Below are 6,000 nucleotides of genomic sequence, written 5' to 3'. Positions count from 1 at the left end.
GAAGGTACATAAGACTGTCACAAAACAGACAATATTCAGAGGCAATTTGGCTTGGTTACAAACAAGTCTGTTTTTGGTATACATTCAAACAAACTAGAGTTTTCAAGTGAGATAACTAGATCTCACGCCTTTGAGACATTTATGGTTCTACTTTGTAACTTTTCAGTCCATTCCACTGTCCAGCAGCACTTAACAGTGGTTCGCAGTCCAGAACAGAAAATTTCCAAGGTTAGAAAGTGCTGAAAAACCTAGACCTGGGACCCCAGAAGGCTGTGCATATTTAAAAAAGATGATAGATTTCTTGGTCTGCTAAATACTGTATATCACTCTTGTAGTTCCTTCAACCAATCAGTACAGAGGCATCTGCTCTCTTCTCCAAAGGGAGAGAGTTACCTACCCTTAGTAGCCAAGGGGAAGATGCAGTCATTAAAGCAATTAGTGGCTCAGTGGCTGCAGGAAACTACACAGCATCAAAAATGCTATAATGTTCACCAGTCTCATTTTCAAGCAAAAGTTCAGTAATGTTCAGTCAGTTATAAACTATAGGCAGCACTTTCAAAGCTGCTTACTTCCCATTTTCTAAAACAATATTTGAAAATAGGGCTTATGCTCCTAAGTCAGTTGAGATGCTTCTGAAACATTGTACACTGTAGCTACACTAGCTTTGTCTCACTACATTAACAAAGCAACACAGGAACTAATTCAACAGCTAAGCACTTTGACGCACATGAACATTTCCACCCTAACCAATCTAAAAATCCATGTGTGTCAGTCCCCCTTGCACCCTGCACTGAATGCATTTCACTCTCTGTTGCTCCAGGACTGCATTAATTTACACCAGCTGAGGATTTGAACCAAAAATGAATGTATTGTAGGCCACCCTAGTAATATTATATCATGTATATACTTTTAGACATGAAAAAAATGTTTTTAAAAGCAAGTAAAAAAATACCAGAGAAATGACAGACTGAATAAAGATTATAAATGCAGTCAAGAAATATTTTGTTCAGGATTTGCTTCTGCAAATGTCAGAATACTGCTCCCTACCCTCTTCACTGCCTCCACATGTTTTCGTATTCTCTAAAAATTGAAGACATTTCATGGCTGTTTCATATGGTTTTAAAATATAATTATAAATATTATTTCCAAATGAATGCAAATAGACAATATCCCATATTCCTCCTCCCTCATTTAAATGTTTTTGCAATGCCTTGCTTAACAGTGGTAGATAAAATTCATGTGGAGAGGAACTGTATCAGATTTTGCAGATACAAACGTAATCAAAATCACTCAGATGTAGGGTTACAACAAATATTAAAACCCTTAAAGATAATACATGGTAGCAGAAAATTGACTTTTTTATTCGTGTCTTTTCTAAACTCAAATGGATTAGTAGAAGATTTGAGGTAATTAATTATAATTACAAGCTTCTAGAGGAAATAAGGCATAATAGACTCATTAACAGAAAATGTTACATCTTCGGCTGTATTTGATTTTCTGTTTATTATAACATAGTAAAACATTTGTTACAAAGGATAGGGCCTGATATTGAACGGTGCTTTCCTCCACAAGTAGCCTACTGCCTTTAAGGAAAACCCACTTGGACCTTTCATTAACTACTTCTAGCCTATAAAAGACAAATCTCTTCTTCCTGTGACATTTCTTTGGCCTTTATTGAGAATAAATCAATGGGAGTTTAACTCAGAAACAGACTATAACCCTCTAGTTACTTATTGTTTGGAAGTTAAGAGAATAACAATAAGAGCCACCACATAGGCTAATTCTACATCATGCACTGCAAAGGAGGTATAATTTTGCAATAGGATTTCAATTATATTTTTACTTCTTCAGCTGTCTTCTGTTAGGCAGTACTGCAAACTGCAGAAATATTTTACATCCTCAGTTCCTTACAGAGGCATAAATGTCATTGAATTCCTTACAAGCAGAATATATAAAGAATTCAGTACCATCATTAATATACCCAATACATAGAGAACTCCACACAGATATTAATTAATTTGTTACACATACCAGCGATGCAGACAACCCCAAGAACACTAAAGCAGCTTTCTGGTACACACAAAAAGAGTGTTGTTTTCAAGGTAGCATGAGCAAGGTACCAAAGCTTTTAAAATCATTTAAATTAAGTGAAAGTGAGGATGCATTTTTTCCAAAGAAAGGAACTGTGAAAATGAAGAATTAAACCAGTTAAAAGGGGAATAACTATTGATTTTATAACCCTATGTGCACTCTTGAGGTTCTGACACATAGAAGACAAATTAAATAACTTTTCATCTTGTCTGTCTAGTATAGGGAAGGTACCCAGTAAGATTACAAATAGTAGAGTGATAGGTACAGCAGGGATTTCTACCAATTAAGCTTCAATCGTCTGATGGAGTGGAGGTGTTTTTTGAACCATGAGTTATTTCTGCACACTTCATGGGCTGCAGTGTCTAACCACAAAGGAGCTACACTAATAGCGATATTGAAGACTTTGTGCAAAACTGTCATGCTTTTTCAATTTAAAGCCAGAGCCTTTAAGATGATTTCAATAGAGAAAATGTTTAGTGTCAGCTTAAATGCTCAGCTCTTGAACGTTCTGCTATCAAAAGGGTGAAATGCCTGAAGCCCATTTTTGCCACGAAACAGGAGAGCAAAAAAAAACAAACCCAAAACCAAACTAAGCCATACCAAACCAAACCAAAAACCAGCAATAGAGACAATGGATGAATTAATGTTTGTAACAGTGTGGATATTAGATTATATTTTACTGTATGCTTTCTCTTCACATTTACATGCCACCTAGTGTCCCAGGAAGTTACAACTCATCATTTACTAAGAATTCCTGTAGATTAAAATATACTTTTCAGACTGTTGTTTGTACCCTATGTACATTCCATGCCCCCATGCAATACACAGACTGATACAATGTTAGGGCTCCCGGACATATACAGCTCCCGGACATATACAGTTACACCATTTTTTGTTACAAAGGAAACTGACCTTAGTTCTCCACATTGTATTTAACTCAGTAGATTTAATACTAAATATAAGAGACTAAAAATTCATACCATACATCACATACCTAGAATAAAAGGCAGAGCAAACCACCTGTGATCCAGGTTTAGATCTGTTGAGGGAGTTATGTTATTTCATTATATCCAAGCACAGAAAAATATACATTTAATTTTGCCCAGCTCTGGTTTTCACATGAAATGAGATAGTTTGTCTTGGCTATTGTAGCATAGTATTAGTGCATTAAGATCAGGAGACAACTTGTTTCTATGTTTTTTTAAATGAAATTAAGGAAGTTCAGTGAAGCACTCATATGTGCTTAAATTTAAGCATATGCCAAAATCTATCCCCGCTCAGCAACCATTTAACAATGTGCTTAATACAAGAGGTGCATAGACTTCTGTTAATTTTAAGTATGGGCTTACCTGCTTTGCTGAAATGCAACCTTAAATACAAAATCAACTTCCTTTTTCTTTAACCAATGGTTTGAACCACCCAGTTTAACAAAGCTATTAAGACTAATGGAATAAAAGCAAAAGCTGCGCCTGTAGAAAATAGTTTAAAGATGAAGAGGATGAGAATGGTTTGTAGTAAGAGGATACAGATTAAAGCAAATATATTTTCCATTTTATCAAGTAAAACTTAGATATCTGTTTCTGATACAAATCTCCATTTACAGTCAAGACAGAAACAGAATTCAGCAGGAGGACCAGGAGAGAAGGAGCTAATCCCACACACCTGAAAGAGCAAACCTTCTTCACAAGCACATTTAAAAAAACTCACATGAATGTATTTCAAAAGAAAGTTTCAAAAGGCTACACAGAAAAGGGAACTGTTTCCTAGCCATTTCCATATCTGCTACAGAAAGACAAAAAATGCACACTTTAGTTATTTTCAGTCTGTAGGTAGGAACTTCCTTTGTTGACATTTAGTGATTTTTTTCACAATTTAATTTCTCCCAGAGCATCCCATTTTTAATTTTTTTCCATCTACATACTCTTATGAACAGATGTTATGAAGTGTATCCTATTGCACAACCTGAAGAACAGTATTCCTTATTTTTGGTGATTTTGTATTGTCCACATGTCAGTTATTTAATTACGTAGTTGGGATTTAAAAAAAAACACATTGAAACCCATCTTCCAGAACTGAAAACTGAAACATTAAAAAGAAATAGCAACATGGGGGAGAGGGGCACTAAGAACATTACAAGATATAAATTCATAAATTTCCTTTGAATTTGTTCTCAGCTTTTCATTATACTGATGTGCCACACAACGAATATTACAAGCACCAGTAAAACTGTCTGTTTCTATATTCAGGTGATTGCCGAAAGACCAAAAACTACTTTAGTCAGATTCAGCTCAGAGCAGTTTTACTAAGTTCCTGGCATAAAACTAGGCTTTCATCCAGTTAAACAACAATAATTTATTTTAGTTTGATAGGTCCTTCTAAATAATGGTGTCATCAGTAAACATCTGGCTTCTTCCTAGCAGATTAGGCCTCCAATGAGGAAAGTGTGTTTATAATTCTAATTTGAAACACAGCACATTAATATGCTGATTCTCATAATGTTTGCCTTAACCTGTTTGGAGAAATTATGACTACAAATATCTTGTACACAACACCTCTAAACTACCAGCTTGTACAAACAACATAAGAGCCGATGCAGCCTCGTACAGATGATTAGAACCACTTCAGAGGCAATCATGATTAGCGCTTTGGCTCAAAGCCATATTTTACACATAAACAAAGCATCTGTTTCTGAGTTCCTGTCCCAAGCTAATAGACCCACCTCCACTATTACTAATAAGCACATTCAAGAGGGCCAGATGGCCTAGCTGAAACAGCCCTAGCTTTTTCCTGAGCTAGGCATACTGGAGCCATGGAGCCAGTGTTGGCTCCAAATCATATTTCCTTGGGCTCTAGGATCCAATAAGACAACATGTAAACTGGCTCCACAAAAGAAGAATGTAAATGTTGGGGCCATTCATTATTTAGAATTGGCACAAGGCCAGCTAGTGCTCCTCCAGATGATCCCTTCGTGTAGGTACAATGAAGAATGATGAAAAGTGTGGCATGTTCCTGCAGGAGTCAGTGCAATACAGATTGCCTCCCTTCCTGGCAGGATTTTTCAGACTTTGCCAAGCCCTGCCTGCAGCCAAGCAGTACTGTTCAGCTGTTTTCGCGGCATGTTGTATGTATCTGACAAGCATGTGCTTTTACATATTTAATAAAAGTGTCATATTTCATTAGTGGAATTGGGTTTTAAATGGATCTTGGGCTCCTACAGCAGTGACCGAAAATGCTGAGAGCCAAATTCAGCAGCAGTAGGGTGCTTTGCACTAAATAACATTCACATTTAACTAGTGGGAGCTCTTAAGCAGATTAAAATTAAGAGCTCCATGTTCTGAGGACTCTGTGTTACAGGGGGACCCACAACGGAGTTGACCCACGAAGGTGAATGGAGAGAAATTTCTTCCTATTTTCTGTCCCGGTGGCAGGGAATGACAAGGAGAAACTGCCATGCAGGTTTCCTGCACCACCCAACCATAGGAGTGATGGGAACTTCATTTCCCTTTCTACAGTGATGTGCATGGGGCCTTGTGACAGCAAGCTGGCAGAGGTGACTGAACTTCATTGGAGTGTGTATGCTACTTTTAAAAGAAAATTCACTATACCAAGAACAAATCAACTGCTCAAAATATCCCCACTCCCTTTGGGAGCAGTGGCAGGCCTCTTCATCCCTGAAGTAGGAAGCAATATTGGCAGGGGAAAAGTGAAAGATCAGCTCTCCCCTTCCAGCATAGGACAGCTGTGATGGTACACACACACATCCTCTAAGCCTCACAGCTGCACAACACCCAGAGATTTTCCTTTGTATCAACTCCATGGAGTAGCAGCAAATTTTCAGAGGGAGGTGATAATCCTTTCTGAATACAGTACTAGCCACCTATCTGGAGGAAACTTTTTCATGAGTAAAGT

The sequence above is a fragment of the Crocodylus siamensis genome, chromosome 15 (assembly GCF_052110815.1).
Source record: "Crocodylus siamensis isolate JL-2025a chromosome 15, ASM5211081v1, whole genome shotgun sequence".
Taxonomy (NCBI): domain Eukaryota; kingdom Metazoa; phylum Chordata; order Crocodylia; family Crocodylidae; genus Crocodylus; species Crocodylus siamensis.
This window is presented reverse-complemented; position numbering follows the sequence as displayed.